This window comes from Leptonychotes weddellii, chromosome 5 (genome assembly GCF_054177405.1).
Source record: "Leptonychotes weddellii isolate Sample4059 chromosome 5, ASM5417740v2, whole genome shotgun sequence".
NCBI lineage: Eukaryota > Metazoa > Chordata > Mammalia > Carnivora > Phocidae > Leptonychotes > Leptonychotes weddellii.
This window is the reverse complement of record NC_138373.1, coordinates 47,578,292-47,605,507: the sequence shown is the minus strand read 5'-3', so window position 1 is coordinate 47,605,507 and position 27,216 is coordinate 47,578,292. Positions and strand designations below refer to the sequence as shown.

At 41.9% G+C, this 27,216-nt stretch overlaps 1 long non-coding RNA gene across 1 annotated transcript; it reads right to left on the bottom strand.

The window, feature by feature from the left end:
- On the bottom strand, positions 1–25,699 carry LOC145721648 (uncharacterized). Its single transcript, XR_014145477.1, has 3 exons — positions 25,257–25,699; positions 14,872–14,995; positions 1–5,826 (listed from the first exon to the last, which is right to left on the bottom strand). It is a non-coding gene; the product is annotated as an uncharacterized LOC145721648 (long non-coding RNA).
- Positions 25,700–27,216: the final 1,517 nt, after the last annotated feature.

Sequence of the window (27,216 nt, the reverse complement as noted above, 5' to 3'; positions counted from 1 at the left end):
TTGGTCTGAAATCCTTGTATTTCCTTTTAAGAAGCTAAAGAAACTTCCTTGGGCAATACATCTGTCAACTCATTGATCTGAAACATACTCTTCTCCCTAATCTTGCTGATTCAGTGTCAGTCTGAGCTGCTCACCTTTGCAGAAACCATGTCTGTGTTTGTTCATTGTGGCATGCCCAGTGCCTAGTACAGTGTCTAGTGCACAGCATGCATTCAATAGACAGTTGTTGAATAAATGAATGAACCCAGATATAGCACTACAGCATGGATAACAGTCTCAAGGCACTTCAAAGACCCGGGGTAGATGAGTTGTCCAGTACTCCTGAAGCCCCAAACCAACAGCGCTCTCTTATCAGGTCCATTCTTGCTCAGACTGAAGACCAGCTCTTCACTTCTCTACCTCTCTTCATGGCTTACCCTCTTTGACCAGATGTTTTACCTTCATCCAATGAGCTGCCCTTCTATACTACTAATAAAATGTAGGTAGAAGAAGAAGGCTAGGGGAAAAAACAAACGAAATGAAAGATTAAGGATATCAGGTGTAAACATCCACCTGATTAAGGATTAAGGATATCAGGTATAAACATCCATCCAGATTAAGGATGAATAATGTAGTTTATAGTTGCCATTTTCTTTTCTTTTTTTTTTTTTAAGATTTTATTTATTCATTTAAGAGAGAGACAGAGCACAAGCAGGGGGAGAGGCAGAGGGAGAGGGAGAAGACTCCCTGCTGAGTTGGGAGCCCGACACGGGCTCGATCCCAGGACCTGGAGATCATGACTTGAGCCGAAGGCAGATGCTTAACCATTTGAGCCACGCAGGCGTCCCTAGTTGTCATTTTCAAGTTCTCAGTTCTTTGAACTGTAACTTCTGTTACAAGTATTTTATCTTCCAAAATTCTAGGAAGACTGCTTGGGGAAGGAGGAGGCAGTGGAAAGGAGGTAGGTTAGCTGCTGGATCACACCCCATGGGGATCTGCCCAAGTTGGAGGGTCTCCAGGGAGGAGCAAGGGATGGGACATGGCACCATGCTCAGAAGGGGGTAGAGAAGGCAGGGGGAAGTTGGCAGTGCAAGGGCTAAGGGAAAGAAGCTGAGCAGTTCTGCTGAACATGAGATCTGAGGGGAAGAAAAGTTTAAATGCACTGTGATTTGTGTGTGAGCCATCCCTTGAATAACACCTAAGGTGAAGACCTGTTTGTTCTTTGAGGCTGATGACTATTGACTGGTATTGAATAGGCTGGCTCTAGAGGCAAACCAATGATACTTGATTAATATTATTCTCAAAATAGCCAGAGACAGATAGCAAAAGTTAGAAGGGAAAATAAAGGCCAAGAGAATCCTCTAGAAAAGCTGTAATTCCCAAATACTCAGTTTCATGAGCCATGAAAGTATTAATAAATTTTTTGAAGCTAACTTAAATTTTGCGAAGGGAAGCCACTGGGGCAGGGGGATGGGGCTCTACCCTACATTAACACTATCATAACATTAAGTTAAACACCAACAAATTGGAAAATATATACTTTTAAAATGAAATGCAGTTTTTAAAACTAAATACATTTAGCTATGTGGAAACTCCTTTACAACTGTCCTTTTTTTTTTTTTTTTTTTTCACATTTCATCATGGACCAATGAAAATGCTTCATGCATCCCCAGACCAGTGTTTATGAACAGCCGCCCCAGAGGCTGCAGGGCACACAGGTTCCTCTGACCCCAAGGAAACTTAAGAACCCTCTCCCAAGAAAACACATATACACACACAAGCTTTTGCAGAGAACTTCAGGGAGTCATCTCTAAACTAAGTACTTGTGCCCCAGAGAACCCATTGCACTAATAGAGATCAGTCATTTGAATTAAAAGTACCATTGCCGGTAGTTTTTGCAATCTTATCTTAATTTTATAGCTGTGCATACTAAGGCATGACAGTTCAATAACTTACAGTCTATTACCATGTGAATTAGTGGCAGACCAAGGAATAAAATTCACATGACCTAAGTTCAACATTGACTTAGCCAAACTACCTAACACTGAGAATATAACGTAATGAGCAAATGACATTTCCCCAACAATGCAGAAAAGTAAATCAGCAAATCTACTTTCTTACTACCCTGGAGGCAGGAATAGGGATTGGGAGTGAGGGATGGGGGGGAAGAAGGTAATTGGAAACAGTGACAATAGACAGAGAACAAAAGCCTAGCACTTTCACATGAGAGAATAATATAACCACAAATCATTCAGGATGTTTTTAAGAGAGAGAACTGAGTAAATAAGATAGCTTCCTTCAATTCGCTTTGCCTGGGGGGTAGAGGGGGGATCCAGGAAACAATTCCAATTAACCCCAACAAAATTAACACCCTAATAGGTGAAAATCCTGAGTTCAGCTGCTACCCAGAAGGCTATGATAATGCATGTGTGAGAATTTTGAGCTCACACATATGGAAGTGATATCAAATGTAAGGTATTATTATTTCTGTACTATGCAGTCATTTTCAGTGCTAAGGAAAAGACAATTCCCCTCCCACCCTCCCTAACCTTTTAAATTTTTTTTATTTTTTAAATTAATTTATTTTTTATTATGTTCAGTTAGCCAATGTATAGTACATCATTAGTTTTTGATGTAGTGTTCAACGATTCATTAGTTGGGTATAACACCCAGTGCTCATCACAACACGTGCCCTCCTTAATACCCTAACCTTTTTTAGCTCCCAAGATTGAGAACTCCGAGTATAGCTACTTAGCACAGTCCGAAGTCAGATTTAAATATAAATATAATGAACAAAATACAGTAAATGTACCAGATTATATATAAATGTGTATAGAATCAATCAAGGCTTTATTGAACTAAATTTTTCTGTACCACACTTGAGTGATACAATCACAGGAAAACAAATAAATATTGGAGATCTATTATATATTATTTGTTTTTCATCATAACTGGTTCCCTCTCCCAAACATTCCCCTCAGATATTTGATATAATCACAATCTAGAGAAGCCATCAGTGAAATGACACACTGTTCCTTCCATTGACACCAGCAAAACCTTCACTCCTCCCTGGGGCCTGAACCTGGAAAAGGTGCACTTCATAATACCTGGAATTCCTGCTGAGGTGTTAATGACTTGATTCAGTACTCCTCTCAGGTATCTTTAGCCTCCGAAAGATGTGCCTAGAAAGTACATTGCTTAATGTATTAAAGTGAATTTCTAATGGTAGAATCTCGGATGAAAAACACCTGGTTAGAGAACATACTTGCAGTGGAAGGAAACTTTCCCAGCACAAGTTAAATCTCGCTATATTATTTTTTGATATCTAGAATTGGCCTCAGCCCTGCTACTACTATTACTAGTAATGAGATGACTCTGTTTATGTATACATGTATGGGTGTGTGTCTATACCGGTGTTGGTAATAAGGCAGCAAGCCAGGGGACTGATACATTGGTGTTATTTCCTATTTCTGCTATTATAAATAAGGCTGATTTTCCCAAGTTTAACTTTTTTTCTTTCAGTTTTGTATTATAGAGTTTTAATTTTTCTTTTTCTACCCTATACTGGCTTTAATGTTTAAAAATTCATTCACTTCCATGAGAGATTTACTGAGATTTTCTATGTGACTTACTGTATCACAAGTTTTTGTACGGACTCCTGAGAAGGAGGTGTATTCTTTGAAGGACAGAAAGTTAGATGTATATCTGTTGGTACAGCTCTATGATCGTTAACATCCTTCCATAGTGTTATTTGATTTTACGTTTTCGATCAGTCGTAGGCTGAAAGATGTGCATTTAAGTCTCTCATAACAATAACAGTCCTGTTTCTCCCAATTTCTCTTTATATTGTTTAATAGTTTTGCCTTACGTATTTTTATGTTAGGTTATTTACTACATAGAGTTTCATAACTTTTGATGTCATTGTGGATTCTGTGTCCTTCACCGATATACTTTGACCTTCTTAGTTTTTTGTGAGCCTTTAGCCATGAATTCAGTGTATAGCACACAAGATATAATCTCTGCCTCTGAATCCCTCAGATGGTGGTTGCTCCCTATTGTACTTCTGTGTGCTTTTTGTACAGTTCTCTCTCTTTTTCTAACACACACATATATGTAATTTTTATCCTCCTTACTCATCCTCTCTATCCAGACTCAGTGTTGCCTTGTTTCTTTAACAAATATCAAGTGCCTACCTGAAATACAATCAGCCAGATTCCTGATCTTAAGGCACTGAGGAAATAGACATGCACCTCCCCATACCCTGAGCACACAGGTGGGCTCCCCAGTCATCTTCATCAGAAGAGGCATTGGCTCAACTGTCCTTGCGGGGAGGTCAGTCCCCCATTTGGATCTTCAGTAAGAGCAGCAGTTTGAAATGCAAGACATCCCATCCAATTCCTAGTGTGGCTCTCCTGTACCAAGATGTGTCTCCTCCTCAGCTGGCCAGGTTTCTGCAACTCTGAATCAGTGCAGTATTTCTGAGCATTCTCTCCCCGTCATGTATCTCTACCAGCCCACGCCCATTATACTTCACATCCAAAGGCTGTACCTTCCAGATGACACTGAGCTACCACCAGTCTCTTATCCCCATCCCAACCTCCCCCAACACATACACACATGTCCTACATCCCTCCCACTTCACATTTCCTCCTTTGTTGTTTCCTGGAAGTCACAGAATGCTTATGCCAGTATAATTATGTTGGGGTCAATTAGGGGCTAGGAACCTGGTCACCTCTAAACTAGTCCATGTAGCAGCAAGTACTAGAGGGGCACCCGGGTGGCTCAGTCAATCAAGCAGCCGACTCTTGATTTCGGTTCAGGTCATGATCTCAGGGGTCATGAGATGGAGCTCCACGTCAGGCTCCATGTTCAGAACAGAGTCTGCATGAGACTCTCTCTCTCCCTCTCCCTCTCCCCCTCCCCCTGCTCATGTACACACGGACTCTAAGTAAGTAAGTAATAAATAAATAAATAAAATCTTTAAAAAAGAGAGACAGAGAGTACTATAACCCTTTTCATGCTTTATTCGGGCCCTGAGTCTGAGCCAGGGGGACATGTAAAGAAGAGGGAATGATGTGTCCTTATCTTTTTTCATGGGGATAGGGCTTCTTTGTCTTATAAAATTAAGCATGGCTAGGTTACTGTTTATTTTAATTCCAACAGCCTTTCTAATAGTGGAAATTTCTCCCAGATTCTGTTTCTTGAGGTTCCAGTTTGAGGCACTTGAGTGAGTTTTTATTCTCTGTGACTTAGGTATCTCAGGGGGAAATTGGAGAGGCTGCACTGAGGCCTTCGCTTCGATGTTACTTCAAATGTGAACCAGAAAAACAAAGTTCAGCTGAATGAGGCAAGGCCACTCTTCTCCATCTGCATCCTTCTGTTGCTGGTAGAATAAAACAGCAGTGATGAGTGTGAGCAAGGATCTGATAAGCCAACGACATGGGTTTACAACCTGGCCAGCCTATTCTCCCACTCAAATTAGGTAGTGCTATGAAAATGCTTAAAAACGGTATGACATCCAGTAAATATGTGGTGGCTTTATTATAATATGTTATTATCACTGCAGTTTTGCCTTCTAAAATTGCCTCTGCTGGTATGTCAAAGAATGATCCATTTCCTCAATGTTAAAAATAAGCAAAATATTCTGATTGCTGAAGCTCATCAGAGCACAACAGTCATGGGAACCAGCAAAGTGCCTTTAAAAGTTCAGGGGCAGAAGAAATCATACTTTCCTGAGAATAAGCATTTCTTGTTTTCCAAAGGCTAAAGAGAAGTCTTCCCCTCTGGTGGCCGTGGCAATGTCAGGCGCAGGAATTGGATACTCGGATGGCAGCCTTCCACAGGACCCTGTTTTACAATAAGAAGTATTTCTGGGAGGCCTGGAAGTGGCCGTAAGGGCATGTAATTTAAAAGCACTATGAAAGGGAAAGTGGAACTGTGAACACATGCATTCTTTCAGCGAGGCTGTAGTTAGGGAAAACACCAATATAAAAATAAGCTATTTTTAGGACCTCAATATCTCAGCTCCGTGAATGCTTCTGAGTCATATTTTAAGAGGACGACACACTTGGTACTGTTGGGCCACAGCTCCCATCCAGCTGGGGGTATTAAGTGGCATTCCATTGTTGAGCACTTCCCAGCAAAATTGCTAGTGAGCTTCTGATTGCAAAATCTTTACCCTTGGTATTGACTTAAGTAGCAGGAAGAACATGACTTGATTTTTCAAATCCCTGGTTGATAGGCTGCTGTTATTAAGCTTTTGAACCATTCATCCCCCACCCCCCCTACACCAAAGTCTTGGGGAAGCTGTAAAATTTCTCTTTCTGTTTTGTAATTTTTTAGTGAGCTAAAAACCTGTGGGGCAATTTTTCAATGGCACGTATATAGCAAGTCAACTAATTCTCATGTTTTGACTACAGTGTCTTTTATACAGAGGCAGATAGGAAATTCTAAGTAGCTCGGAATGCACCATCAGGAGAATGCATACCAGCTGGGAGGCAGCTAAATTCACATACAAGATTGTGTGCTTAAAGCAGTGATCCCCAGTCTATCCTAATTTGATTGGATAATGGCCAGATAGTTATTAAGCTAGAACTACATGCTCAGCATTTGGTTGAAACCTGGTGAGTTTCAAAAGAACAATAAGGAGTGGATCACTACATTAAGGATATGCAATTAAAGCTTATAATGTAAGACTTTTTTTTTTTTAAGAGAAAAGGGAATATGGTGGAAAGAACTTTGGCTTTTATCTTTAATTTCGGATATGTTATTTGAACTTTCTGAGCCTGTTTCCATATCTGTAAAATCTCCCAAGATAATAAAATAAACCTAATAGTGTTGTTGAGAGAATGATAACTTAATAAGTATAAATAGCATAGTGAATGTCTGGCTCATTTTGATGAGGCACATCAGGACTAAAACTAGAAGAAGCATCTGGATCTTGCCTCTGCTTTGAAGAGTCAGAGATTGACTCTTGTCAATTTCCAGAGTAATTCAGGCTGGAGAGATAGACACACAGTAATCACAGCACGCAGGAGACTGAGGTGGGTCCTAAGGTGCTATTAATTTGAATGCATTTTTATAGTTTTAGATTGATTACTTAGAATGGAAAAATAAGTTCAAAAATAAGTACATCTGCAAAATAAGTATATTCTCTCCTTCCTATGTGCAAGGCTCTTAAAATAGTGTTTGGCACATGGTAAGCACTTCATTAAATAATAACTAGATGTAAGTTATTATCAGAAGTGCTTGTAAACAGGAAACATGCTATGTCTGAAAGATCAGCACATTATGTCCCTGTAGACAAAACCACTGGGTATTAAAACAAGGAAGTTGGAGTAATAAAATAAGGACCAGTGCAGTGAGTTAGTGGACACTGTGGAGTGCCCACCCACAACTCAAATACCTCCCCCACTTTTTTCTTAACATTTTGGTCAGGTACCAACCACTCAGGGAAAGCCAACCCAACCTCAGTTCTGTTGGAAAACCTAGGTAGGCGAGGGCAATGCTATCCTTATCCCAAGCAGTTAATTCAAGTGCAGCAGTAAGAATGTGACTAATGGTCTTTGATGAATCAATCACACCGCAAGTCCACTCTAACTCAGGACTTGAGTTAGGCAAGATAATCATTTCCTGACTGGTTAAAGTTGAGGATTCTGGAACTTGCCACTGAAGGCATCCGGCCAGAAACAGAGGACACCAGCTCCGATGGATACACCATCTCACAAGAGGAAGTCTTGCCAGTGAGACCAGAAATGTGAAGTTCCTTGGCTATAATGCCTTCTTCTTTTTTTTTTTTTTAAAGATTTTATTTATTTATTTGACAGAGCAAGAGGAAGCACAAGCAGGGGGAACAGCAGAGGGAGAGAGAGAAGTAGGCTCCCCACTGAGCAGGAAGCCTGATGTGGGGCTCGATCCCAGAACCCTGGGATCATGACCTGAGCTGAAGGCAGACGCCTAACCGACTGAGCCACCCAGGCACCACTACAATGCCTTATTCTTATCCGCATCTTAAAGATAGCTTTGCCATTGGTAAAAAAGCCTTGAAGGCCAATGACCAATATTCACTTTCCCAGGAGCAATGGCCTATCAGACTCTGCCTGTGTTTGTCTCTGGAAGGGTCTTTCTCTATGCATCTATGGCTTAACAACCCTACCCTTAACCCTCAATTTGGTGAATATCCTTCTACACATCTCTTTAATCAGATATACATAATCTTATACAAATGACATCTTACTGATGTATGCTCTTTTGTAACCTGATTTTTCCCCTGAACAATATGCCTCGAATAACATTTTTTGTCTGTAAATATAAATCTGCTTCATCATTTTTTTTTGTTGCAGAAATACATTGTGTATTAAACCAATTTCTCTTTGAAGGGCATTTAAATGGTTTCTGAGTTTTTCACTGCGTATAGTATGTTGTATATACTCTCTTTGTACTTGTCTAGTTATCTCCTTGAGGTGAAGCTCTAGAAATTACATTTTAGATTCAAAGCATATACACATTTGATTCATTTTGTCAAGATTCCTTCAGTTACAAAGAATAGGAGTTCCGATTAAAGAAATAAAAACATAAGGAATTGAGTATAATTACATAACAAGAAGTTTGGAAGTTGGGACATTCTAGGGTTAAGTCAGCAACTCAGTAATGTCACCAAATACAAGATTTTTTCCATCCTGTTCATCTGGTATCTTCAGTGTACTGGTCCAGTTCTCAAGCTTATCCCTCATGGTTACAAAATGGCATCAGAATTCCAGGCATCACATGACAACACCTGTAAGAAGAGGGGCATTTCCTCCCATACATCTCTTTTTACCCAAGAACAATGCTTCCCAGAAGCTCCTAGCAAATTCCCTCTTGTATCCCTTAGCCAGAATTGGCTGGACACCTAATGTGATAGCTAAGAAAAGTTTAGGGATGAGGAGAATACTGACAAGGTGTTCTCGGAAAGATTGTGTCCATTGTATTTTCACCATCAGTACCTGTTTTTCTGCCTTTTGTCAATCTGATAATACATAAAAAAGATACCTTGTTTTTATATTTATCTACTTATTGAATATCTTTTCAGATATTTATTGGCTGTTTTGTAAAACTGCCTGATTATATCCTTTGCCCTTTGTTCAAAATTTTTTTTCTTATTGGTTTGTAAGTGCTCTGGATACATTAAGAAAAGTAAGTCCTGTGTATTAGGATCCTAGATGCTGCTAATTTTTCTGCTGATTGGCTATCTGCCTATTAACATTCTTTACAGTGAATTTTGCCATACAGAATTTTTAATTTTTATGTAGTCCAATTTATCACGCTTCCCTTTATGGTTTCTGGCTTCATTATTAAGTTTAGAAGTCCATGCCAACTCAAAGATCAAAACACATTCACCTGTGGTTTTTTTAAATATTTCTTTTAAGTGGTTAGCCATCTGTCCCAGCAAACATTAAATAATTCATCTTCTCCCCAGTAATTGGAGAACGCCATCTTTATAAGATACTAATTCCCTTATATGTAAATTATTTTTGTACACCAGTTTTTAAAATGAAGCATTCAACAGATATTTACTGGTTTTTTTCAATGTTGAAAGCACCTTGCTTATGGATGAAAGTAGAAACAGAGATGAATCAGACCCAGTGTTTGTCTTTAATCATACACATGCCTGTTATTAAAAAGTACAGGTACTGGACCAAGAGTGATGGGTTTGATTCCCAAGTTGTCCACTTACAAAAAGTTGTAACTTCATATGACCTTGAGCACAATACTTTGCCCCACTGTGCTTCAGTTTTCTCTTGTACGAAACAGGATAATAATAATAGTACCTATTTCATAGAATTGATGTAATAATTAAATGAGTGAATTCATGTAAAATGCTCAGAGTCTGGCACAGAGGGAGGGCATAATAAATGCTAGCTATTGCTTAAACTTGGAGGTAGGGCATCATAACTTTAAAGGCACACACTCTGCACTCACAGTGCATGGGTTGGAATCCTTCTTCCAACACTTACCAGTTGGGTTAGTTACTTAACCTCACCATGCCTCAGTTTTCTCATCTGTAAAATGGGGATAGTAATGATAGTACCTACTTCATAAGGTTACTGTAATTATTAAATAAATTGACACACGTAAAGTGCTTAGAGTAACACCTGACACATAGTAAGCGCAAAATACATAAAAGCTATTTTTATTATCCAGGGGATATCTTCACTTGATTCCAGACAATTTCAGATCCTGACAATAGAACTAAAGGAAGATGGAAAATGATTTTGGGGTGCTCATGGGGACCTTGCCTTCTTGAGCCACCCAACTGAATAAGCAGAGGGATAGTTTCCAAGAAATTCCACCTCTAGCTTCTACATTTTTCTGTGTTTTGGAGTAATAGCATTGGAACTGTAGCAGAAACACTAGCTAATGCTAGCCACATGGTTTTATCTACACACAAACATTAGACTGCGCAATGACTTTCACAAAACATCATTAGATTTAGACCAGGTTTGCTCTCTCTTTCAATCCTGATATGATTTGAAATTATCAGAAAGTAGGCATGCATTGAATTTTGTTTTTGCTTTCTCCTCAATTATATCCAAATCCATTATTACTGCCTTGACTATAGGAAACATTTTTAGTTTGACCAGGGCATTTTTCTCCTGCTCCCACCCATCTTCTAAACCAAGGGTAGGCATTATACATGATTATGGCAATCTAAAACTCCACATGTGGCCTCTGAGCGCTGCACATTGCATTTGGACCTGTGGTTTAGCCGGTGGGTGTGTGTCAACAGGCACAGCCAGTCCACTCTCTGGAGACTCTGCAATTGCAGGGAGCTCTGTGGCACGTTGCTTCACCAAAGGGCCGCATGCTGCCCTTGAAGACTGCCATGCTGGGGGGTCCACAGCACTGTAGTCAGCCCATCCCCTTCTGGTCATACAAGGCCTGGAGAGAGGGCCATGAGAATCCACTCTATGCTCACGGGGATTAGGTCCTTGGTCAACAATGAATGTCTGTATTTATCCTTTTTTGTGAAATGAAATCAATTTTTTTCCTCCAATTTCAACTGTACCATAGAAAATGGCAAGTCCTGGATATGAATAGTAACATAGATGTTAAAAAAAATACTCTACATTTTTTTCCTTTCTCAGACTCTTCTATTTTCTGCCAGTGTTTTTATTGATCCAGATTAGACAGTGTTCCTAATGGAGAAATGGGAAAAAGATTCTTAAGATGAGAAATGAAGATTTTGAAAGTGTGTATTTCAAACTGCATTTAGCTAGCTACAATTTGTCCTTTAAAAAAGGCAAAAGGTATGTAAGTTCAAACTTCAGATTGACCCTAAGCTGATGAATTCTATGAATTCAGTATGAAAATAGCCAAATCCCCGTGCTTTCTCATCACTGAGGACTGAGAAAAGAAGGAGAGGAAGCTAGCATTTGGGGATGGAGTGTATTTGGAAAGAGGAACCTACCCTACCCTCCACCACCTCCCTCAACCAAGCCCATTTGTTCTTGCTTTCACCCACCGATGGAACCTGAAAATACTCCCATTTATGCTGAGCTCAACTTAAGACCTAGGTGAAGGTGAATGGATTATTTTATCTGTAACTAGATATTACTTCTGTGATGAAAACTACTCTTTTATTTCTGGGTGAGTTTATTTTTTTAATAGCATCCACCAACACAGTCAAGCAAACTGAGTTTGGTTCTAAGAGATTCTGATACATCAAATGAGAGCAAGAGTATAAATAAACCCAGTGGATGGGAAAGGAGTCCTTTGGTTTCAAACTTGGCTGCAACATACATTGCCTTTTGTCTTGTTTGATTCCTGCCTCTCTTTCCCTGAAATTTCTCGAATTAAAGCAATAATATGAAACAGCCACAGAGCCTGGTATTTATTATTTTCTTGTATTTGTCAACATGACATATCCAGCTCAAGGGTGAAGATGATGTGTGAAGAAAGTACTATATTCAGATGGTGCTGAGTAGGAAAAAATAAAAAACCCTCTGTTTTATTGCTTTCATTTAATTAAGAACTTCATTGTACTTATTGGAATTTGAAAAGTGAAGCACCAGTGTGTTCTCTGCTTGTGTTGCCTTATCCAAGAAAAAATAACTTAAGAGTCTAAGGTCTTGGGGCACCTGGATGGCTCAGTTGGTTAAGTTGTCGGTTAAGCTCCAACTCTTGATTTCGTCTCAGGTCATGGTCTCAGGGTCGGAGATTGAGCCCCTCATCTGACTCTGTGCTGCGCAGGGAGTCTGCTTGGGATTCTCCCTCTCCCTCTGCCCCCCTCCCTGCCCCCAATGTGTGCGCACGCTCTCTCTTTCTCTCTCAAAAAATAAATAAAGCTAAAAAAGAAAAAGAATGTAGGGTCTGTATTGACAATATTACACTGCATAACTTCCACTGACCTAAAAGCAAAATGCCTTAATTGCAAAGCTCTTTGGGGCCTCTTCCCCTAAGCCTGACTGAAGAAGATTCTTGCATTTCTATTGTCTGCTGCTTCTTAAATATGACAAGGCCAAAGAGATACAGATGTGTCAGTCCACTTATGGCTTCAAGGTTTTATGACAAAACATCATCTGCCAGACGTGGCAGGGCTGAATATGAAAAACTCACTTGCTATTTGGAGAAATGTTGGGAACAGTTGACTGTTTTTCAAAATATCCCATAAGCAATACCTTTTCTTTCTCTTTTGATTGTATGAGGGGCAGAAAGCAAGAACTCAAGAAAGCAAGAATATCAGCTCTTTTCTCTCCCTGGAAGAGACAAAGAAGCAGCAAAGAGCTTATCTTGCATTTGAAATGACTAAGTATTTGTGCGTGAATGAACGGGAGCAGATGGTGGGGAGGTCTCCCAGGGAATGTGGGTTTGGGTAGGATGGAGGATGTGTGAGTAGCAGCTTAGAAAGCCAATAGCAAATTAGTGACACCATGCACACAGTGGGGGTCCAGAGAAATGGTAATTGGGACAGAGACTGGTACTGTAGAAATACTGGAAAGAAATACTTTTAATTTTTTTTCAATTTGAAAAAGCTAATGAATTTAGCATGTAAAAACTGAAAAAAGCAAAATATCTTCAGAATGGAAGTAGGCATTATTTACAGTCTTTTTAATCCTTCAGTTGTTTCAGAAGCTTTGTGACAAAACAAACAATCTGGTGATCATTGAGTGCCTGCTGTGTATACAGGATCCATGATTTTAGGTCTTGAGCGTGTGTGTGTGTGTGTGTGTGTGTGTGTGTGTGTGTGTGTAGCATAGGGATGGAGGGTACAAGAAAGTCAGAAGAAAGGGAATACAACCCTTACTCTCTATTACTGAGAATCTTATTGTCTAGCTAGGAGCACAGATGTCATACAGACATGAAGATGAACATTGCATCTGAAGAGAACAGGTCTACTAATGCATATTCATGATGCAACCTGGTAACTTAAGCTTCTTGCATCTTCCTTAGAAGAAAATGGAGCACTGATACATTAATTAAGTGAGTGTGGTTGAGTTGCTGGGGACAAAGGACTAGATGATGCTATGTGGCTGGAGGTGAGTTTTTCTCTGGAGTGAATCCATACTTTCACTGTCTTCCTGGGAAGAGGCAGAAATTGAAGACCCGGCCAAGTGGACTTGAGATGGTGGTAGAGGGAATTACTCCCTCTCATGGGATCCAAGAAGGCAGTTTTTCCTGAAAATGAAGCCTGGAAAGATCTAGACAGCCTCCCTCATCCATGGAAGACTATCCAGGCATTAGGTGGGATACTGGTTGTGTAGCAAACTCTGGGCTGGGTCTATACTTGCAGAGCAATTTTAATTTTTCTTTCAGTTATTGCTGAATCTTCAATAAAACCTTATAAAAGTTTCAGCGTCTCAGGGTAGTGTGGGAAATTAGGACAAGGCTTGTGTTCATTCTTAAGACAGGTTTATACAGGGAAGAAAGAGCAATATCCCGTGTCTTAAAACTAGGATTGGGGTAGCAGCGGCCAGACCAGGAAAGATAATTTCTTCAAGGCCACCAGGGACAGATGAGATGACAGGGGCATAAGCAGTTGATGGAAGAGCCAAATCCAAGGGGCCAGAGCTGTTTGCCCCAGAACAAACTGAAGACAGAGCTTCAGGAAGTGCTCAGAAACAGCAGGGGTCTTTTTGATGGAGGCAGACTGATACCATAATAATCTGGGTATAAAAAGCAAGTGTAACCTTGCTTAGAATTCAAAGGAGGGTGAGTCCTAAGCTGTGAGGGTCAAAAATTGACAACTAAAAGTAAGTACTCAGTGTCATACACTGAATGCCGTGTCCCCCCAAATTCATATGCTGAAACTCTACCCCCCAATGTGATGGTATTAGGAGGTATGTTGGGAGGGAACTGGGATTAAATGAGGTCATGAGGGTGTGGCCCTTATGAACAGGATTGGTGCCCTCTTGAGTCACAAGAGCACTGGCCTCTCAGTGCTCAGTGCTGGGTGAGGGGATAAGGCTAGGTCTGCACTCTGGAAGAGAGCCCTCACTGGAACTCAGTAATCCTGGCACCCTGATCTCAGACTTTCCCACCTTCAGAACTGTGAGAAATAATTTCCTGTTGTTTTAAGACACTCAGTCTATGGTATTTTTGTTATAGCAACTGGAAGAGACTAAAACACTCAGAGAACGTAGAAGAAAGGAGTTGCCTGTGTTGGATGAGGATAGTAAGCTAAGGATCATGGGAAACATACATTTGAAGTAGAATTCTAGGGACATAAGGGACGTGGAAAAGAAGAGCATTCCTATTTCCAGCCAGGGGAGATGTGCAGGGCTGGGCTCTGCTGATAACAAAGCCATATGATTTACATGATTTTCAGTATGTGCAGGGTGCTTCCTGCATACTCCGACCCCAAGACCCTCACATTTTACAAGATGTCCCTTATGCAGGTCCAGAATTACTCACAGGGACCTGGTCCTCTTTCAGTGCAGCTAATCAGCCATACTCTGCCATCATGGATCAGTGGTCATGAGTCACTGTGGTGAGAGATGCAGTTCCATGACCTCGTTTCCCTCATAGCACTTATGAGCTTGAGAGAGAAAACAGAAATCAAAGAATAAAAAAACAATGTTTACGTGGTTCTGGCTCCACACTCTCTGTAGGAATCCTTCAAAATGTTTCCCCATGTACTTTGGGAGTGCTCAGGAAGAGGTCTAAGTTGTGCGTATTAGTTTCCAAAAGCGGTCATGACACATCACCATGGAGTGGGTGGCTTGAAACAATAAAACTGTCTCTCTTACAGTTTTGGGGCTGGAAGTCCAAATCTGAGGTGTCAGCAGGGTTGTTTCCTTCTGGAGGCTCTTAGGGAGAGTCTGTCCCATGCCTCCCTCCAAGTCCCTGGTGGTTGCCAGCAACCCTTGGTGTTCCTTGTGTTGTAGATACATCTCTCCAATCTCAACCACCATCATCACATGGCCTGTTCCTCTCTGTGTGCCTGTCTCTGAGCCTCTTCTTCTCTTTTTACAAGGATACCAGCTGTGTTAAGGGATCACCCTAGCATGACCTCATCTTATATCTGTAACAATCCTATTTCCAAATAAGCTCTTGTTCTGAGGTCCCAAGGACATGAAGGTGGTGGAGGGCCACTGCTCAACCAGCACTGTGTGCAAGTGAAACGTTCCTTTCAGCAACTCCCTGGTGTTGGTTTCCTTCCAGCCCTGCTCTGGGCCCTCTCCCTGGAGAAATTTTATTGCCAAGGCCACTGAGGCTCCACTAAGCTGCCGTTGCCCTGTGCAAACCCACACCACCCAATGCATCCACTGAAAGCTGAGATGCCACCCCCTCCCACAGTGCCAATCCCCTTCCCCCTGCCACCCCACCCTCCCGTGACAGAGCCTGTTGGGCTCCTCCCCCAGTTGATGTCAACCAGGGAGGTTTGAGGGAAACTGCCCTTTGAGTTCTGACGCTCTTTCGTTTCCAGCTCCCCTCTCTGGGACCCAAGCGGAAGTCCTTGGGATAGAGGCACTAGGGCAAGCCGAGTAGCAGACTTGCTATGCTCACACTCAGCCCACCCTCCCAATGCAGGACATGATGTCTTCTCTTGCACGACATGATGCTCTCCTCCTCTAGAGTTATTTACAGGAGGCTACACGTATCCCCTCAGGGACACCAGGCATTGCTACACCATGGATCCTCCCAAATATGCTCAGATGGGTCTAAGTCCTCACATGAACATGGAGACATAGTTGAAATAATGTGACCATTGAGCAGGCACACGTGACCTGGTCATGGGAATGCAGAGATAAGGATGGGGGTGAGATGTTCAGCAAGGAGAATCCTTCCAAAGTGGAAGAGATGAAGATTCAGTTCAAAAAGAGAAAAAGAGAAGACACCTAGAGGCGAGAGATTTAGGTCAGACCAATACTTCTCAATTTTCGATGCTAAAACACCAGCTAGGTGTCCAACAATTCAATTCAATTCTACCACTATCTACTGGAGTTAGTGTCAGATCCCACAAGTTAAAGTCCTCAGTCCCACAGATGGCCCTCACTTCAGATGCCAATCACAGGTCCCAGGCCTCCCATACTTCGTCCAACTGGCTGTAAATCAGCGGGTCATATGACACCCTCCTCAAGTTCAGTAATTCATAAAACTAACTGACAGAACTCAGAAAAACACTTTGCTATGTTTACGGGATTATTATGAAGGTTATAACTCAAGAACAGCCAAATGGAAGAGATGCATAGGGTGAGGTTTGGGGAGGGGAGAGTGTACAGCTTCACAGCTTCTACTACCTCTCTTGGAGCACCCTCCCAGCACCTTGACGTGTTCGCCAATCCAGAAGCTCACTGAACCTGTTGTTTAGTGGTTTAGCAAGGTTTCATTATGTAAGCATGGTTAATTAAATCATTGACCTTGGTGACTGAACTCAATCTCCAGCCATTCTGACATCCCCAAAGGTCAGAGGGCGGAGCTTAAAGTTCCATCCCTTTAACCATGGCTTGATCTTTCTGGGGACCAGCCCCATCCTTTAGCTATGTAGCCCCTACTCCCCAGTAAACCATCTCATTAGCATACAAAAGAATAAATTCAAAAGGTTTTATTTTTTTAAAGATTTTATTTATTTATTTGAGAGAGAGTACAGGAGTGAGAGAGAGCAAGCGAGAGCATAAGCAGGGGGAGGCACAGGGGCAAGGGAGAGGGAGAAGCAGGATCTCCACTGAGCAAGGAACCTGACATGGGGTTTGATCCAGAACCCTGGGATCATGACCTGAGCCGAAGGCAGATGCTTAACTGGCTGAGCCACCCAGGCACCCCAATTCCAAAGGTTTTAGAAGCTCTGTGCCAGGAAGCAAGGACTAAGACCTAATATTTATTTTTTAATTATACCACAATACTATTTTATATTTTCTTATGTTACTGATTACTCTTTGATGACTTCTGCTAGTCTTTCTAATAACTAGAGCATCACTTAACTTCTGTAAGCCTTAGTTTCATCATCCACAAAAGAGGATAATAATAGTACCTACCTCACAGGGTCCTCGTGGGAATTAAGTAAGTTAATTAATACAAAGTTCTCAAGATGGCAGTGCCTGGCACCAGGGAATGGTTCAGTACCTAAGAGCAGTTTCTGCTGAATGTGCCTTTGATATATGTTCTGAGTGCTTTACATGTATTAACTCATTTAATCTTCACAATTCTGTGGGATGAATACCCTTAGTCCCACTTTACAGATGAGAAAACTGAGAAATTAAAGAAGTGCCTGACACAAGGCAGTTTGTAGGCAGTAAAGACAAAGCCTCTGCTCAAAACCATGACTCTTCTGTCTCCACATAGTAGGTGCTCAGTAAACCCTTGTTGGCATGAGGGTCTAGGCTACCCAGAGGTGTGCTAAGCATGCAGAAGGACAACTGTGAAAACACAGCCAACAGACAAAAGCAAAATACTTCCTCATGTTTAACAAAATCATTACCCAATGAGGCCCAACTTAAAAAAAAAAAAGAAAGAAAAGATAAATCCAACAGCCCCTAAGGAAATTTGAGAGGAAAAAAAATTTAGAGCACTATGAATTATGAGTGGAAGGACACAGTTTTGGCTGACCTCTTTCCTTATGCACCAACAACCACACTGGGGGATCCTAGTTTTAAAAGGCCAGTGTCCGGGACTCCTTGGTGGCTCAGTGGTTAAGCGTCTGCCTTCGGCTCAGGTCATGGTTCCAGGGTCCTGGGATCGAGCCCCATGTTGGGCTCCCTGCTCGGCGGGAAGCCTGCTTCTCCCCCTTCCACTCCCCCTGCTTGTGTTCCCTCTCTCACTCTGTCTCTTTCTGTCAAGTGAATAAATAAAATTAAAAAAACAAAAACAAAAAAAAACCCAGCATCCACTTGTGGTTCTTAAAGTTCTAGAATGCTTGCCAGCCTGTGTCTTCAACTTCCTGTCCTTATTTTAAAGACTCTATCTAGTGTGAAACTCTACACTTCACCATAAATTGCTTATTTATACGGACAATTATCTCCTCACCCCAAATTCCCCCACTGCACATTTGTAATTCTAATGAGCTTAATTGCTCTGTTTACTAGCTTTAACCTTCTTTACTTGAAAAAGGTATGAGAAAGGTCTCAGGTACAAATTAAACCAGCACATCAGTGAATCAGGAATGCAGCACAGGGCAAAACCAACCCTTTTTTCCCAGAGGGACTGCTTCTCACCTTCTTTTCACATGATTCTGTGCGTCCCAGACTGTTGTTTGACACAAACCCTGGTAGCGTGACTATCCTGCTTTTTGAACTACAAGCTGGTTCTCCATGTTCTGCCAGGAAGAGCGTTTGTTGTTCAGGTCAGCTCTTACCACATTTCCGAGCGAACTTTAGGAAATGGAGTGAATGGAAATCTCCAGGTGTCACAGAACTAAGTGAGTTCGCTCCTTAGTGAGTCAAAGATACTCTCTATCAGGCGAGCTGTCACAAAGGAAGCTTATTTGCAGCCAATAAAGAGATCATGGGGAATGACTTCCAAAGCCATGATGCCTCGACCAAGAGTGAACGGGTGCCTTCTATTTAGGGTTAGGATGAATATTTAGATAGGGACAATTTGCGTGGTACGTAGAGGCGGGCCTAAGGTCACGCATGCGCCTTGAGGAAACATGCCTATACATACATGGTATGTTAGGTAAATGAGGCTTGTGCTCCTCCTTGGGTGGAGATTTTAGTGTTTTAATGAGATAAAGGTGATTGAGGTCACTCCATGGTCCACCTAAAGCAGGGGCGAGTCAGAGCTTTAACTCAAGCTGGTCTGGATGGTCTGGGCCACTAGAGTTGGGCAGTCATTATCGCTGGTGGGGTAGTTTCCGTTCCCATCATGGGACGTTGTGTCCATACTGTCCTTTGCCTGAGTTAAGAGATAAGCTGGAAAGAAGAGCTTAAGGAAAATTGCGGGACAAAGGTCGGTGGGTCCAAGCAGGTAGACAGTAAAGGTCAGGTCTTGGGGTCTAGCTGGTGACACAGGGCCAGAAGGAAAGAAACAGCTTTGTTTTATTTTATTTATTATTTTTTTTAAAGATTTTATTTATTTATTTATTTTGAGAGAGAGAATGAGAGACAGAGAGCATGAGAGGGAGGAGGGTCATAGGGAGAAGCAGACTCCCTGCCGAGCAGGGAGCCCGATGCGGGACTCGATCCCGGGACTCCAGGATCATGACCTGAGCCGAAGGCAGTCGCTTAACCAACTGAGCCACCCAGGCGCCCCAGCTTTGTTTTAGTAACAACCGGGGAGAGTCCCATTCTCTTAACAAAAATTACTACTGTTTTTATTACTGTAAAACTCTGCCATAATGTAATAAGTGGGGAGTTTACACACACACACAAAAAATCAGTTGCACAAAATGGGGGAAACTGTGCTATTAAGAGGCAAATGCCACAAATAAGGCAGTCTCGCAACACTTTCCTAAGTTCATGATTCACCATCCAAATCCATTCCAGTCCCCTGGCTCCGGCTTGAATGTGCACAGGGACCCTTCCAAGTCTGCAGCTGGCCAGGACTTTCAGGGTAGTGGCAGCCATCCTAGTAATATCTTGGTAGGCTGGTTCATTCTTCATCCTGATCCAAGGCCATTGGCTACTGCCTCGTGCCCACCCCCCCCCCAACACACATACATCCTTCCTTGATTTCCCCTAACTTCCTCCTCCTCCATGAGGTCTCTATTTCCCTCTTGCATTATCTCGGGATCCTACTGATAAAGAACACAGAAATGATGTCTGTTGTTTATAGAGCAACAATGTGGTAGGCTGTGCGCTAAATGCCTTATACATTTTCCATTAAGTGGTCAGAACAGCTCTATGAGGTGGGTACCATTGTCGCCCCTGGTGGAGAAGGAAGCTGAGAGCTGATTTCGACGGTCTGCCACAGGCCCCACAGTGCGGAAGGAGCAGTACCATGATTCTAACTCTGCTCTGCGTACCTCCAAAGCCTCTTTCTATTTCAGGCCGCTACCTTGCCACTCACTGGTATTAAAACCCCAGAGTCACATTCTCCCGTATTTCTTGGACATGGAAATTCTTCAAAGGGGAAATTTCTAAGATGGGAAGTACTTTCCAAACCTAAAGTTTCATGTTTCATGCTATAGTCAGTTTTGCTTTCTGTTATTCAGCACTAGTACAACGGGGTTCTTCTTTAGGTGTTCAGAGCATAGCCAGGAGAGACATAGACAGGAATGTTGAAATTAGCTTTCCCATCCACTGATAATCAGCTGATTAAAGACTGCAGAGGTTAAAGATGGTACAGAGCTCCCATCAACCCCCTTGACTCTCTGGTTTCTGAAATAACCAAAACTAACTACGCCCCAGTTTGAAAAACTGAAATGAACACAATGGCTTCTCTTTCTTTCTTATACATGTATTTACACACATTTTATTTACAGTCTTTGAGGCTTCCCAGTCCTCTTGAAGCCAAGGGTTCTCGAGGTAAAAATTCCTGTAAAGATGATCAACATTGAATTGGCAGTTTTTAAAAGGAGAGGCTCCAAAAGCCATCAAGTGGTCAATCTTAGACTCAGGCAGTGGTTATGGTGGACTCTAGCTTTAAGACCCTCTTCCTCTCCCAGCAATTTGCAAAGCCAACACCAGATTAGTCATCTCAGCCTTGGGCTCTAGAAGACTACCTTCCACTTTGTCCTAGATGGTTGGGATGTCTAACTCTGGGCCACCTTCCAGTGTGGTCTGCAGTGCTCAAGGCCTGGACCTTTTGCCTCCTGCAGACCCATTTAGCTGCCACTCCAGATGTCTCCACATAGGCTAGTTCATACAGAACTCCTTGAGGGTAAACACTCCATTCTCATCAGGGGACAAGAAGAGAGCAGAGAATGCCCATAGACTACATGCTGGTAGGCAGGCATATGAAGAACTTTTCTACCTGGACAGCCAAGACAGTTGGCATTGTATGGGAGCTTTGCTATGAGATACAGGTCTACTACAACCAAACCATATCAGAATCTGTGGGCAACCTTCACTCCTAAGGAACCAGGGAGCTGTTCTTCACATCATTTCCACCAGGCAAGGACAAAAATAAAAACAAAATTGCAAAGGATAAAGAAACTGAAACAAAGCCATTTGCAATGATGTATTTCCACCACGAAGAATCTATTCCTTACTCAATGGATCTATTTAATGGAATTAAAATTTTGACACAAGTCATCAAAATTCTGTTCAGATCAAGACATCACTATGCTTCACAGAGGGTTATTCCACAACAGTCTGAGAGTGATGTTGGAGATGGAAGCCCAATGCATCTCTTAACAAATCAGAAGGAATATGGATAGCATGGTCCACAGTTCATAAAGACCTCGCTCTTTCCCTTCTCTAGGTATCTCCAGCAACCAGCCCTGATAAACATGCTTCCAAATAGTGGCAGTTATCACTTGGTGGGATATGATATCTCCACATGTGGATCAGTTTGGATTTTCCTCATTAGCGCAGCCACAAAACCATTCCCTTCCCCAGTGTTTAGGCTGCTCTAGGCCAAAGCCCGGCAGGATACTGAAACCTTGCTCATCAAAGTGTTCTAGCTGTGTGCTCTAAGGTCAGGGCCTTGATCATTGCCCTGAGCAAACAGAAATGATTTCCTCTCTTGAGTCAGGAGTCAGAAAGGCTGGAGCCAGGAGTAAGATCACCAGAGACACCAGTAAAGCTGAAAATGACCTCCATTTTGGCATTAAGAAGCATTAGAATAATTCTGCCTTTCATTTCCTTAAAATATGGTCAAATTAAGCCCTTTGGACTCAGTTGAACTGGGAAAAGACTTTTTCAAAAAAAGTTACAGAACAGCCTTGCATGTTGCCCTGTGTCTTTTTAATAATATGTCAAAGGGGCATAGTCAGTTGAGCATCCGACTCTTGACTTTGGCTCAGGTCATGATCTCGGGGTCTCAAGATTGAGTCTTTGGGGGCACCTGGGTGGCTCAGTCCATTAAGCGGCTGCTTTCGGCTCAGGTCACGATCCCGGGGTCTTGGGATCGAGCCCCACATCTGGCTCCCTGCTCGGCAGAGAGCCTGTTTCTCCCTCTCAATCTGCCTGTCACTCTGCCTACTTGTGCTCTCTCTCTGTCAAATAAATAAATAAAATATAAAAAAAAAAGTTTGAGTCTTTGAACACCTTGAAAAAGTAGCACAATTTCAGCGGGGAGAAGTCCCGTCAGACATTGTGCACATGGGAAAAGGCAGGTGGATGCTGGGAAGGGATGAAGCATGCGGATTTGTTAGGCTGTAGCAGAACTCACATGAAGTTATAACAGCGGAAGGAGCAGAGCACACCACCTGACTGGTAAAGGCATCACTGAGATTAAGCTGGTAGACAAGAGGGAGGCATTGAAAGTTCTGGAAGAAAGAAGTATTATGGTAAAAAGCAGTGTTTTGTGAAGACTATGGTGGTAGCTTTCTTTCTTTATGAAGACTGCCAGAACAAAGTACATAGCTGGGTGGCTTAAAACACCACAAATTTATTCTGTCACAGTTGTGGAGGCTGTAAGTGTGAAATCAAGGCATCAGTGGGGCCGTGCTCCCTCTGAAGTCTCTTGGGGAGAATCCATTGTGTGGCTCTCTTGTAGCTTCTGCTGGTTGCAGGCAATCTTTGGCATTCCTTGGCTTGTAGATGCTCCACTCCAATCTCTGTCTCTGCCTTCTCATGGTATTCTCTCTCCGTGTGATAATGTCTCCCCATCAAATTTGCCTCTTCTAATAAGGACACCAATGGTATTGGATTTGGGGCGAGCCCTACTCTACTTTGATCTCATCTTAACTTGACTAATGTTGGCAATGACTATTTCCAAATGAGGTCACATCTGCGGGTTCCTGGTGGGCATGAATTTGAGGGGGAACACTATTCAACCCAGGGAAGTAGCCAAACATAGGAAGAATTAGCATGAGAAGAGCCTTGCAACAGAGAGATAAAATGACGAAGGTCTAAGATGGTGACAACCCTGTGGCAGAGAGGAGAATGTAAAAGGCAGAGTCGGTGTCCTTGGGTGACTAGTTATTAATGGTGAGGAGGGGAGTTAAAGGTAACCCAGAGATGGGGGGCCGGGCACCTGGGTGAGTGGTGGTGCCACCAACCCAGATCACCAAGTAGAAAGCCACAGCTAGTTTAGTGAGAAATGAGTTTGATTTTACGTTTATTGCATAATTTTGGCAAAAGATGTAGCCACGTGTGTCTGACCAGGCAGCTGGGCATTCGAGACCAGAGTGCTGGATAGGCGCTAGGGCAGGTAGTGGGGATTTAGAAATAATGCAGCAAAGGAGGTAGAGAAATTATCATCAGAGTAGCTAAAGTTCCAGATGGCAAGGGGTTGCAGGGGGAAGGCAGAAGATGGGACTAGGGAGAACAGCTTAATTGCACATCAGAGAAGAAGAGGGGGGAAGGAAAAGGCAGTGGGAGAATTTAAGAGGCCAGTGGGCAAGAAGTGAGGTGGAAAAGGGAAGGAAAAAATAGTTCTGTGGTTAAAGCTTGTGATTTAATCCTCTGCTAAAACATAAACGTATATTCTCGGACAATTCCTTTGAGTATTACCTTTGTATCCACACAGCACAACAAATTTGAGGATTTCTTCACAAAGTAACATAGAATATATGGCGGAAATGACCCATAAAAAGAAAATCTGTCAGAAATAGATTTGTAATCAGTCCTCAGCAACTTCAATATTATACATTCAAGGTTTTTGATTAAGAAAACATTCTTTTCAATATGCAGATGACATGGTAACATATTGCAAGTAAAAGTATCCTTTTTAAAAAAGTTTTCTAAGTCTTATCCCATCTCTATGCCTTTAAGATTTTCAGTGTTTTTGAACTTATATGTAAATATAAACGCACTATATGTTTTATGTCTAACTCCCATCAATCAAAAATATATTCATAAGATTTACCTATGTTCTTGAATATAACAGAGGTTCATTCATCTTTATTGATATATTTTATCCCATTACATGATTATTCAATATGAATATACCATGTATTTTTCTCTTCTATTTCTGATGGGCATTTGAGTTGTTTTCATTTTGGAGCACTTATGAATAATGCTGCTATGAAAATCCCTGGCATATCTTTTGGTGCTCATATAGACACATTTCTTTTGGGAATATGCCTGGATATGGGACTTATTAGCAAATGTTCCTAATTTTAAGTTTTGTTTAACAAAATAGCTCAGGTATGAAGATGATGATGTGTTTCCCTTTGGGTGCAGAAAACTAATCGATAAACAGACAAAAGAACTTCCAATTAGTTGGAATTTTAAGGATGGAAAATTAATCTGTAGATAAAATGTTGAAATTTTGGAAACACTACAGCAAAGCAAGGCTTTTTGAGAAATGTCATAAGGAAGCTGGTAGGCTTCCTTAAGAAGCAGCTCTGAAAAATTGGAAGGACAGAAAGAGCTCTGTTCCATTTGGAGAAAGAAGAAGTGTTCTAATTGCCCAATTTCAGCATCAAAACAAAACAAAAAAAAAGGAATCGAGTGTAACTCCATATACTCCATGACTTTTTCAAAGTACTGCAAGTTGCTGTTTTAAAAGCTTAATTATGATAAAATAACTCATTTTGCTTTCTCGCAAGGGAGTCATATAATTCCTTTAATTAAGAGGAAGCAAAATAGTTATTCCACTCTGAAGGCCTGGTACGTGCTTCTTCGAAGCCCAGAGAAGTGTATTTATATAGGCTTGTTGGTGAGACACCTCACCATTCCCTCTTCTCACGCTCCACGCATTTCTGTCTCCACCACCTTCCCATCAAGACCTCGGTAAAGAAAACACCTGCATGAGGAAGGCAGAACCCGCCGTACCCAGCACACGGCTGAACCCCATCTCTTGCTCACCTCAGTGCCTGTGAAGAACGCATTTGCAGAGAGCAAAAAGAAGACGCCTGAATTAATCTGTGGTGTCTGAGGAGTCCACAGTCCTCTTAACCAGGGGTGGAGGCGAGAACACAGGAGATAAATAACAGAACATCTGGACCTGGGCCACTGTTTCCATGCTGGCCTTAGGCAGACAGGCCAACCAAGGCCAAGGCCCCAAGGGCCTGTTCCCTCATCTCTAGTCCCAAATGAACATTATACTCCTCCCCCCACTTCAAGAATTACATCACTGTATGTTCTTTGCTCCAACATTCACTTCAACTAAATTCCTTTGGTACCATTATTGAATCTCTCCATGACACAGTGGAGATGCTATTAAGAGTATCTTGTAAATGGATACCAGATATTTTCCAGCAAAACCCCCCGCCAACCACCACACACACTTTGTAACCAGCTCTGCTTCCTCACGAGACCTCTCCCTGTTTCATTCAACAGAGGAATGATTTTCCCTCAGTGACAGGGGACAAGTGATTGCTCACAAAACTAGAATGCTTTACACACACAGGCCCAGTGTATGGGGCCAGGAGACTTGAGCTCGTGTTCAGACAGCACCATTGAACTGGCTGTGTGACTGTGACCGAGTGACTTAATGTTTCTGTTCCTGAGTTTCCCCATCTGTGAAATGGGATGGAATGGGATAACCACTTAATTGGGCTACTGTGAGAATTAAATAAGTTCATATTTTTAAGGCACTTAAAATAGTGCCTGGTGCAGAGCAAAGATTAGATGGGTGATAGGTAGGTAGGTAGGTAGATGATAGATGAGCAAGGGAGCAAGCAATAACATCTTACTTAGAAATTAGAAATGCAAATCTTTAGATGTGAAAGACCTGCTTCACCAGTTGTATATACAACATCTACCCCATTGTGAGCAAAAAGGATATTATTAAACAACAGTAGAGGTAAATGGCCTAAGTACGGGTCATGCTCTATAAAATAGTCTAACAATTCAGGAGTCTAAGCATTTCCAGCCACAGGATTAAAAGCTCAGGGCTGGCAGTATATGAAAAAATCACTACAACCTCAATGCAAACTCCATAGAAAACAAGCTCGGTGAATATTTAATATGTTAAAATTAAGTTAAATGAATTAAATGAATTATTTCATGTGTCGACTGCTGTTCTGTAATGATTTCTTACACGCCCAAGAAATCCACAGTGTCTACACTGTCCCTTTCAAAAATGCCCAAGAAATGGTATTCTGAAGGTCAGTGTTTATGATCATTTTTCCAAACACAGCTCGTGTGACCTGGAGAATAAGTGGAAACCTAAGCAGATATTAGCCACGGAATAAAATAGAGGCCCACCATGAGGTTAGCGAGGCGGGAGGCTCATCCTTGCTGATACAAGCCGTGGGTAACAGGTCTGCTCAACAAAGCCACAGGGAAACTGCAACTGTACTTAGAAGTGTTGACGCTCATATATCTCGGCACACGGTGGAAATGCTGAGGACCTTTATTGCCTACCCTACTGATCCTCCATGAGATTAGCTTCTGAGTTTGGGAGATTCGCAATTGAGTACCTGACAAGTGTTATCAATTTCGTCCAGTCCACATCTGACCAGGTGTCATGGTCCAAAGTCTGTCAAGATTCAACCTTTTCGTGGTTTTGATATCTCTTCTCAAGGCCAAAGGGAAATTTTACAAAGGGGACTATTTGGATGAATTACCCTTTGTTCTTGCTCAGGGTGGTTTTAATTTTCATTCATCCTAACAGGTGTGTTTGGGGGTATGTAATACAGAGATGCATAAGGGAACCATTAGTAAAGATTCTCTTAAATTGCCTTTAAATGTGGACTTCAGTGGGTAGATGGGTCATCTTGTTGCTGATCATTAGTGTATGCCCATCATTGGAATGTTTATGAGACACAGCTGGACCCATTTGGATCAATGAAGCCTTGGTTTAAAAAAGGGAATTAGTATT